Source organism: Rousettus aegyptiacus, unplaced genomic scaffold (genome assembly GCF_014176215.1).
Source record: "Rousettus aegyptiacus isolate mRouAeg1 unplaced genomic scaffold, mRouAeg1.p scaffold_m13_p_8, whole genome shotgun sequence".
NCBI classification, from domain to species: Eukaryota; Metazoa; Chordata; class Mammalia; order Chiroptera; family Pteropodidae; genus Rousettus; species Rousettus aegyptiacus.
Genome location: NW_023416311.1, coordinates 80,210,912 through 80,221,956, shown reverse-complemented (window position 1 = coordinate 80,221,956; position 11,045 = coordinate 80,210,912). Strand labels below are relative to the sequence as shown.

The following is an 11,045-nucleotide window of genomic DNA, read 5'->3' as shown; positions in this document are numbered from 1 at the left end:
GGCATTTTATAATCCTTTCTTAGCAGATGAGACCACTGAGGCTCAGAGAAGTAACATTCATTTGCCAAGTCCACTCAGGAAAGAGAAACAGTTGGATTCAAGTCCAGGACCACCTGACTCCAAATAAAAATGAATCCACTATGCACCAAAGGGCCATCTTAGATTCTTGGCCAAGTACAGTGAGGGGAACTCAGCCATTTAGCCTGCATATTAGCTTTTAGCTTACACTTGACTTTGAAGGGGTGATGGCCAAGTTGTTTAATAGTAGTTATCAACTGGAAGGCCCTGCTGGAAGGGGGAAACTTGGAGTTGGCATGAAGTAAGGTAGTTTGACCTGACTCTACTTGGTTTATAGTATGGTCTCAAGCTAAGCCAAACAGATTCTGGCCAACATCTCTTGAGAAAGAAACCTTGAAAATCAGAGAAATAAATACTAGGGTAGACTTGAAGAAACCGTGAGACTAAAAAGAATCCAAGGCAGCATGAGGAATTTTGCTTTAGTGATTTAATTCTACTGCCTTTTAAATGCAAACATTTTGAAACAGACTACTTGAATTTCCTTTAGGAGTTTAAAACAACACCTAATATAGCGGATGGACAAGACATAATTTTTGTGGCTGAGGTACTTTTATCAAAGAAAGAAAACTTCTGAGTTTGAAGCAAAATCAGGCACAATAGAGACATAGCCTCTCAGCCTCTAGAGTCCTTAAGAAGTGGCCAAAGTCACAGAGTTTCTCTCATACTCTTATCTATCTACAACCATAACTCAAGCAGTGTGTCACTAATTGTATTTTTTAAAAAATTAGAGTACCAGTGTTTTATATCTACTTTTAAAGATTTTAGATTCCTGAGATATTTAAATATTTATTATATTTAAAAGAAATATTTATTCTCCAGCATGAGTTTCCCTCATTCGCAGTTTTACATTACAAGTTAAATGAGCTTTGGTGGACTGCCTGGGAATCTAGCCAGTGTCTGTGAGATTGTTTCTAAGATAACATGCATTCTCACTTCCTAATACTCTAGTTACAATAAAACTCTGGGAACATAATAAGTATTGTCAACTTGACTATTCAATGAACAATAGGAGAAAATATTAACAATTCAGTTCATTCTTTAAGTCTTGATTCTCCTTTCCTGAATTACATTTTTTCTCTTTTTAATTTGATCTACATCTTTTAGGTTGAGTTTTGTGTTCTAGCACATAGTAAAACTAGAAAGTAAAAATATGAAAACTTTGGTTCAAATAATAGATGTAAAAATTTAGTTGCAAATGTATCAGTTATTTGAATGACCGTGAATAGGTTTTCTGCCCTCTCTGGAGTAGTCTGCCTGCACACGCACTTACATAAATGTTCCTTTAGCTTGTAGTAAGTAATTCACATTTTAGAATGATTCACCATCTGTGATTAAACAGCAAAGCCATTTTTAAAGTTTGCATGTGGATACCTCCTTTGAATGAATTGAAAGATAAAGCTGGCCTAATTTCTTGGCTGTCATTTACTTGAAGATAGAGTTCAGGGCACTCTGAAGTTTAAATGTAAGTCCCTCTCTCTAGGTACATCACCTAGACAAGACAGCCCCACCTCAGAACCAGTCCAAAAAAAGATATCGAATGCAAATTCTAATGTGGAACTTGTAAGGTTCGGCCGCTCAGCAGAGTCTGACTCATGATTAACAGGCGTCCTTTATTGAAAGGCAAGCAGTCCCAGGCGAGGTTCTCTGGTCCTGAGAAAAGAGGCCAGAGAAGTTGCACCTGGGCGGGGTTGGAGCAGGGTTTTAAGGGTCGCATCCAGGAAGGGGAAGATTCAAAAAAGACAAAAGCATAGCGTGGGGCTCTTTCATTGGTGCAGCGGTTTGGCGCCGCAGCGTAGTCCTGGCACCCGCGGATTGGTCCATGGGCATCAGGTGGCTAGCAGGCGGGAGCTAGGGGCGGGGACTTGACGTCTTTGAAGCCTTTTCCGGGAGCACTGGCCTTACAGAACTCAACTCACAAGTGAGTTAAGTTGCTTTTGTTGACAATTTTCGATAGCCAAGGGAGTCCAACAGACTGTGAAGGCTGTGAAGGAGACATATTATTGATATAAGTAAAAGGAAATGCAAATCTTGATGGCTAAAATAGAGATCCAACATTCAAGAAATACACATTAAGGACATACTATCATTATAGCAATGGCTCAATACATCACATTTGAATACTACTTTACAGTTTATAATGTCTTTTAAACATACACTATTTCCAGGCAAACTTAAAGCAACCCTATTAGGTATACCTGAGAGTGAAGGTATAAAAATGTTGAATTACTTTATCGTACACCTGAAACTAATATAACTAATATAATATTGTATACCAACTATGCCTAAGTAAGTAAATAAATGCATGACATAAATTATATCTCAATAGAAAAAAAGATTTTAAGGTAAGGGGTCATGGGTAAAGCATGGAGGTTAGTTAGGAGGCTATTGCAGTAGTGCTGGGAATAAATAAAAATATGTTGGTCCTGAGTGGCAGCAGTACATGATATGAGATATGGAAAGATTCTGGGCATATTTTAAAAATGGACCCCAAAATTTCCTGATAAATTTTGGTGGGAAGATGTAATTTCCATTACTAATACAGAGTACGATATTGGAGAAAAAAAAATTATGGTGGTTAGAAACAAACTCTTGCATTTCGATATGAGTTTGAGATGCCCATTAGATTTCCAAACAGGAAGTAGCTGGATATACAAATGAAGAATAAGGGGAGACATGAGTGCTGGAAAAAGAAGTCTGGGCATCAACACAATACAGATGGTATTTAAAGCCCTGAGATTGATTAAATCACTTAGGAGGTGAGATTAGAGCAGGGAAGAGGTGTAAGCCTGAGTCCTGGTTTCACTTCCATGTTTAGGGGCTGGGGGTTGGCAGTAAAATGAGAAAGAACCAGCAAAAGTGACAGAGAAGTGGCTAATTAAATGGAAAAAGAATCAAGAGTGAATGATGTCCTGAAAGCCACATAAAGAAAATGTTTTAAGAGCTGAGTGATCCATAGTGTCAAATGTTGATAGGTCAAGATGAAGACTGAGAAACGACCATTGGGTCCAGTAGCACAGAAGTCATTAGTGACTTCAGTGTGGTCAAGGTGAAAGGAGATTGTATGAGACAAGAGAGAATGAAAGGCTTATTGTAAAGGAGAGAAGAAAAGTAGGCCCATATATTAAAAGGAGACCTGGTCACATTATTGGTTTAAGGTAGAAGTAATCACAGTCTATTTGTATGCTACTTTAGACAATCCAGTGAGGAGAAAAGTCAAGATTCAGGAGCAGTGAAATTGCTGGAGTGTAACTCAAACAATGAGTGTAAAAACACTCTAAATACTTAGAAAAAATATTTTAAAATAAAAGCAAATATATGATATGGCTTTGGCAGGACTTCCTCTTAATTCTGTTTTAGAGGAGTTCATTGTAGAATGGGCGGACTCACTGGAGTCACTCATGTACTTTTTTTTGCCCCTCCAAACTTTATAATCTCATTGAAAGTGTGCTCTAAGTGAAGTCATGGCTTACGATTTTACTTTAAAGTCTCATGAATTTACTTTAACCCACTGGGAAAGCAAGTAGGTGGCAGCATGTGCGTGAGAGCAAGCAGGAAACCAAAGGGAAGTAGATGTCCCAGACAGAAAATGGAAGCAACGTGGAGTGCATTAGGTATGCTGGTGTCAGGATGCAGAACAAAAGGCTTTCTGTCAGTGAACTCAGCTGCAACCTCAGGGCAACTCTGAGGTTGTAGGAGACATTTTTCTCAGGGCCTAAGCATCGGACTATTCTTGAAGATACTGGAAACTGTTTGCTCATCAAACATTTCTCTAATGATTAAAAATTGCAAGCCTTTTCTAAGACTCACAGTAAATCAATGGCTTAGGTCAGGAAATAGTTGCAAAGTCTCTTGGGTCATCTATTTCCATTTTTCTCTCCTTCTTTGTCTGGAACTGGAATTGAGTCAGTCTTTATTTCAGCTGAAGGAACTGCAATGCTGAGCTCAAATAACAGCCAAGTAGTTCCAGGAAAAGCCCTGGGGATATTCAAAGTATTCCTAAGGCTTTGGGAATCCCAACACCTCTGCCACTATTCCTCAAAAAACTTCAATTCTATAGGCTCTATCACTACCTTCTGCAATGAAATAGAATCTAGATGTTCTGGAAGGAATGGCTTTCTGTAGGAAAGGGACACTGGTCCTCATTGTTCTCTTTTTGTCTCTAATGATCCTTTTTTTCTCTTCGAGATGCAGCTTTGACAGGCAGAGGTCATTGATCCTCAATTAGCAAATGCCCTAGGTATGGGTACATCATTTTCCTTAATATTCCTAAATACAGTTATGATGAGGTCGAAAAGTCAAACCAGACTCTATTAAACACCAGGGTGTAACCAAAAGAAAGTAAACTGTAATAAACCAGAGGGAAGTATCCTAGACAATTTGAATTAGAAGACAAGGTTTTTAAGCTTTCAATTTGAGGTCCACTAAGTAAGTGATTGATGCCTCACTACTTAAACTTCAGGCTGCTCACAGGAAAGATGAGAGAGAAGGAGAGAGAGAGAGAGAGAGAGAGAGAGAGAGAGAGAGAGAGAGAGAGAGTTTTTAACATCTTGGTCTTTGAAATATATGTAAGATTTTTGAAGTCCAGACCTATACCATGAAAGTCTGAAAAGCTACAGCAGTTCCCCCTCCCATATGCCTAAGATTTACTTCTTGGATACTACTTAGGTATCTAAGTGGTACTTGGATACCACCAAGATCAGGTTATTTTAATTTTGTCTACCTCTGAGAAGAAAGGAAATTGTAAAAAAATAAAATAAGCCTCCAGGTTCCTATTCCAAATTCGCATGCCAGCTCTGTGAAATCAAAACTTTCTTCTCCAATTACTACTCCCCCCAAAAAAATTTTTTTTTAAAAGTGGGGCAGTGAATGAGCTCAAAGAACAATCACTATCCAGGAGTCTCTCAAATTACTCCTTGACTGGCTTGTGGATTCCTATTTGTACACATCATGCCCTCATTCTAGATATTCAGAAAGAAGTAGGTCTGCCCGTATGACTTAGTGATTTCCTCTCTTCTTCTTCTGGGGAGTTGAGTGGGATTACTGAGTGTAGGTTATAAAGGATAAGAAGCAAATTAACTTAGAATTGAAACTGTGACTTTTTTCTGCAAACACTATAAGAGAATAATACTGTTCTATATACTAGTTATGTTTTCCCTAACCCTAACACAAGTTCTTAACACCTCTTTGAGTATGGACGACAATGCTCCGAGGACTCCAGGGTATCTGCAGATACTTGGGGAAACAAAATGAAAACAGTGGACTGCTGGTGCTCTTTGAGTTCCAGAAGATATAACAGTACCCAGAAGGGGCCTGTAATACTCAGAAGACATGTGGTATTGGGAGGAGAAGGCCAGAGCAGAAGAAAGACACAGTTCCTTCTATATAGCAGAACTAAAAACCACTTGATATTATTCGTGAGCCCATGTGGAACAGCCCTGGGACTCTCAGAGCTACTCTGAAGAAACATTTATAGAAAACTAGAGTTTGAAACAGCCCGTAAAGGGAGAAACCAGGAAAACACAGGTCATGCTCAGAAATGTCTCTGCCTGCAATGGATTTGAGGAAGCAGAGAGACCAATTAGGAGGTTGATGTAGCAATCAACACCAGCGATATTAGAGCAATTGCAGCCTCAATTAGAGCAATTACAGAAGGATTGAGTTAATTGGATATTTTTATGCAACACTATTGAGTTAGAATTGACAGAAGTTGGTGATTGATTCAATATGGGGTGTGACTGATCAGATATGCTGAGGGAGAAGGCCACCTCCAGAAGGATTCCCAAGGTCCCAGCTGGGATGTCACAGCTGAGCAGTGCCTTCCTCCCATGATCAGCAGCCTTGGAAGCCACATGCATTCTCCCTAGAGTCTGCAATGGCATTCTCTGTGTCCTTGACAACTCTTGGAGATGGAGCTGCTTCGCTTCCACAGGATGAGCTCTGCCCTAGGCATGACATAGATTTTGTTTTTTTGTCAGCAGAATTTAAGAAGCTTATAGAGCCAGCTCTACTGCTAGTCTAACTTGAATCTTGTATATACATTTTATTTTCCTAGTTTTGCCTTTTCTGTCAAACATCAGCAACTAGACCTCTGACTTTTTAAACACCAAGTTCTAAACCACCTTGTGAACCGGGGCCTAATAATTCCCCTTGCCAAAACTCGAGTCCTGCTCTAGTTTTCTAAGTCCAGTCTCTCTCAACCATCTGCATTCTTGGACGTTTACCCATTTTTTGCCTATAGGATCTTACCTTGATTTTCCACTCTCTTTCTGGGAGGTCTCCTACAGCTCGTTGTTGACTCTTGTTGCTAATCAACTGTTTAATATTCTTTCATTTTGTGATAGTCTCCTGATGCCATGCCATCTGTCTCTGTTTTTTAGCCAGTGACCTATTATTGGTGTCTCTTCAAGTATCCTCCACACAGACGCCTTTCTGATGTCTGAGTGGGTCCTTTCTCTCTCTAATTGATGTGATCAATCATCACTGACATTATCTTAGCAGGTCCTCAGAAGCTCTCCTAACAAACTGGCTGTTCGAGCTTTCTCAATTTCTCTTTGGGATATGGCATCCTAAATCTGTATTTTCAGAGTTTCAGATCATTTGAAAAAAAAAAAAACTGATAAGCTAAACAGAATAAATAAAATTGAAATATTGAAATGATATCAAATACTGATCCTGGAGAATTCAGCCATTTTGATTTGTAGCAAAATTTATTAAACTACTTTTATCATATTTGGGGAAACATTATTTAAATCTCAAGATGTTCAAAATTTCATAAAGTGTCATCTCTTAATTCTTTAAGGAATTGATTTTAAGTACATTAGAATTAGACCAGAGTTTCTCAACTTGGTTGCAAAATGGAATCACCTGAGGGTCTTTTAAAAAAAGTGTTGATTTCTGGGTTCTGCCATCAGAGATTCTGATTAATCACTTCAGAATGGGTACATTGTGGGCATTAGAATTATTAAAAGCTCCCCAGATGATTGTAATGTATACTAAGTTTAAGAATCACTAAATTAGATTAGTAAAATTTAATAATAATTTTGAAAGCATTAAATATTATATACGCAAATTCAGAAAACGCACACACACACACAAAAGAAATTTTCATACACTCCTCAGAGATAACCACTTTTGATTGTTTGCTTTAATTCTCTCAGATGCACACACATGGTGTTTGAGATTACAAACAACAACTAATAATGTTAAATTACATAAAAGTAGTAAAGAGAGCTCAGCTGGTTGATAAGCAGGGTGAATATTAAGGAAAGTTTTAATGGAATTAGCACTTACTATATAAAATAATTGTATGTATATTAGGTAATTTGATTATTTCTATAACCTTTTGCACTAAGTATTATCTCTATTCACAAAAGAATTACTGGCATTCAAAGGGTTGAGTCACTTATGCAAAATCTAGGAAGCAGTGGAACTGTCATTCAGTCAGTGGACGTTCAGTCCCCCTCCACCTCACTCCGTCAGGTCTGTGTAGAAGGCTGGGGTGTGTACATGATTGGGATCATCTGGTATAGAGTTCCATAGTCTAATTTGGAAGATTTGACTATTGCTCTGCTCAGTGCTGATCAGTCTCCAAGGAACTGACTTGTGCTAACCTTATTCATAAGACACCAATGTGTAAAAAAGTCAATGTATTATTTAAAAACTGTTAAATAGACCAGGGTGTTTGTGTTGGCTTTTTCTCCCTTGTAAAGAGTTATAATAGGTTGCCAAGTTATTAGCAAATGTTTGCTTAAGTCTATTAAACTAGATTATACTAGTTATTAGGGGATACTAATGTATTATAGGGAAATTCATAACCACTCTGAATTATGATTGTCCATGTTGGGTGTCAAGGTATTCTCTCTCTGAACACTGTGAGGTTACAAACTGTGCTTGAATGTTCCTTCCTAAAGGCTCTATGCAAAGCCCCTCCCTCTTTATCCTCACACTTCTCTCCTCAATTATGTTAACATCATTATTTAGGCTATGGCTCCTTTCACTTCTATAAAGTCTTGGTTAAATCTCTGAGAACTAGTCTTCCTAATTTACTAATGGGACATTTATTCCTTGATTTAGTAGTGCCCAAATTGTGTGACTTGCAATATCAGCATCAGTCATTTGAGGTGCTTGTTTAAAAATGTGCAGTCCTCAGGTCCACTGAGAAATACTAAATCAGCATCTCTGAATCAGAGCCTGAGAGCTTAGGTTTTAAGGAAACACCTAAGTAATATGCATGCAAACCATAAAGTGATTCTGCAAAGGGCTCATCTCACCTATCATGTAGTGGTTGTACTAATTTAACTCTGAACAAGTCATCTTATTTTTAAAATGTAGGATTGCTTTAAAGTATCACTTATATACTGAGTGTAGTAACAAGTTAGCTCAAGCTAAAAATAAGAGGAGGTATAAAATTTAGCAGCTGACAGTTGAAACAATGGACAAAATTAATTCATATTTTTTATGTAACTTTAAAAAATTATTTTATAACAAAATCAAATAGCATATTATAATGCTTTACTGAGTTTCAAACATAAAGGCCCAAAGAAAAGAGAAACATAAAGAGGATTGGACTATATCTAAAAATACCAAAAATAGAAGATTTAAAAATCATCAAGAGGGTTTAGTGGGTTTAACATCTGGTTTGTGTTATAGCATGGTTGGTTTGATTAGCTCTGATATTTAATAGGGCTGAAAAAACATGAAGGCTCGAAAAATGATCATCTTGAGGCCCCGTAGAGACTGGGAGAGAGGCTGCTTTATTCAAGGAAAAAGAATTAAGAGGGAAGAAAGAGACAGTCTTCTTCATGGTTTGTCTAGAGCTATCTAGAGGAACTCAGACAAATGACAAAATGATCCAAAGTGATTTTTCTAAGTCATAGACTTTAATCTATTTAGACCCTAAAACCCTACCTTGGAATATGATAATAGGAATGGAGAATGACCATCATGAGAAGCTGGCAATTATCAAGAGGTACTTACTGGCTTGGGTAAGAAAGAGTTGAGCTTTTCATGAACTTTAGCCTGCGACTACTGGAAAGATGTCTGTACACAGGCTAATGGGCTGTTCTTTAAATAATTTCCCTGGAGAACAGTGGAGGAAGAAAGCCTTATCTTACATTAAGGCCTTGCACTAGCGCAAAGGAAATGCTTCCAGCCTGAAAGGTAGTGAGAGGTTGTCAATAGGAAATATTTCTCTGAATCTCTAGAGATTTTTAGAAATAGATCTGAAGCCCTGCAAGAATAAATGAGACATTGCTTACTTTTCTGTGTCCCTCTCCTACCCCATTCCCAGATAATAGAGCTAGGCAATGTCCTATATTTCTCTCAGATTCTAATCTTTTGGACTGATGTGAGCATCTCACAGTACTATCAATAAAACTAGTCGACACCTCGTGTGGTTCTACCAATGTGGTAGGTTAGGTATTTGATAGTAATTTAACACATAACAGTAGACTCAAGCCTAATAGAAAGTAGGGAGATTTAATTTTTTTAATTCAATGTTGTTTTTTTTCTTCTCATTTTAATTATGGCAAATTTAAAACAAAACAGAAAATTTAGTTTTAGGACTTGAATTATAACATTTCAGGTACTCATGGGGACTCTGAATTGTTGAAATATACTAAAATGTGGTAAGCTCTGGTGAGAACCATACTAGATAGATAAGATTATTTTTAAGCTTAGCAGTAAAAACGGCACATGACTCCCGTTTTTCTCTTGTACATCAGTTTCTCAACCTTGTATTGTAACTTAAATTGTTTGAGTCTTGGCATATCTTAGGAGGTTTTCCAGGTATTCTTAGAGAATATTTGTGTTGCAGTACCCTGGAAAAATTTATATAGGGATAAGGGAGGTTTTTTTAATGAAGTGAAATGGTTAGGTCTAGAAAAATTTATTAACTCCCAAATGGGCAATAGCATCTTCAGTAGTTATGAAGACTCTCAGATGGGCAAATCAATCACTATATCTGCATCAGCTGCTCAGCCGCCCCTTTCACATTCTGTCTAGGTGACCCAAAGCCCCAGGTGGATGGTTGATTTGATTAGCATCAGTATTCTGAAATGCCAACGGGAACAGCCTGAAGTTTACCAAACAGTTTCTACATTGTTACAATCACCACTATATGAGAGCCTCTCTAGAATTTTAAATAAATTTCACCTACTTTAGGTCACTTTAAAACTGAGGGTTATTAATTTTTTGATTTATTGGATTTTGTTAGGAGTCACTACACCAGGCCTGAGATGGGTGCCTGAGTACACAAACAGGAATTAATTGTGCTCTCTTTAAAACAAAATTGCTATCTTCTCTGTGTCAGGTGACATTGCTCCACTCATTCAAATGTCTCTCCAATTTTCCTGGCATGCATTAGTGCCTCCAGATGAATAACCCCAAATTTGAAGACGTGTTTATGGCTAAGGAAAGCCAAATGGTAGCATGGTTCTTACAGATGTTGTAGAGAGCTCTTTAGTTTAGCTTTGGAAATAAACACCAAGCCCCAAAGAAGTTAAGGTTGGGTTAATTAAAAACAAACTATGAACTTAGCAACTTTATGTTTGTCATTTTTATCACTTTATGTTTCGTTGAGGAAAGAACCTCTTTAGTTGGTCCTTTTAGATTTTTATCCAATTGTTTTAATCCAATCACAGATTCATTTAGGAAAATAATCAGTTGGTATTGATTTAAATGATCAGGCAAGTGGTTTCGAGGTCTTTAGGATATTATCTCTGAGGCTATGTAGTCTCATATGTGTATGTATGTGTCTACGTTCCATACCCATGGATGTGGCCTAGGGGAGAAACAGTGTTAACTATAAATGAAAAATATACGGATTTATTTAAATATAGGAAGGGCTAATGTAAACATGGCAGGTCAAATATAATCCTATGTGACCTAAATGCTTTTTTAGAAAAAAAAGTTCAAAAAGTTAGTGGAATTATTTCCAAATGAAAGGCTGGCTCTTAAACAACCATGTA

The 11,045-nt window shown here is 37.5% G+C and overlaps 1 long non-coding RNA gene across 1 annotated transcript in view; it reads right to left on the bottom strand.

Annotated features, from left to right (window-relative positions):
* Positions 1-1,683: 1,683 nt before the first annotated feature.
* LOC107503313 overlaps positions 1,684-11,045 on the bottom strand; it is a 56,347-nt gene continuing 46,985 nt past the window's right edge. Inside the window, exon 4 of the long non-coding RNA XR_001595207.2 lies at positions 1,684-2,059. This is a non-coding gene — a long non-coding RNA (uncharacterized LOC107503313). The remainder of the gene's footprint in view (positions 2,060-11,045) is intronic.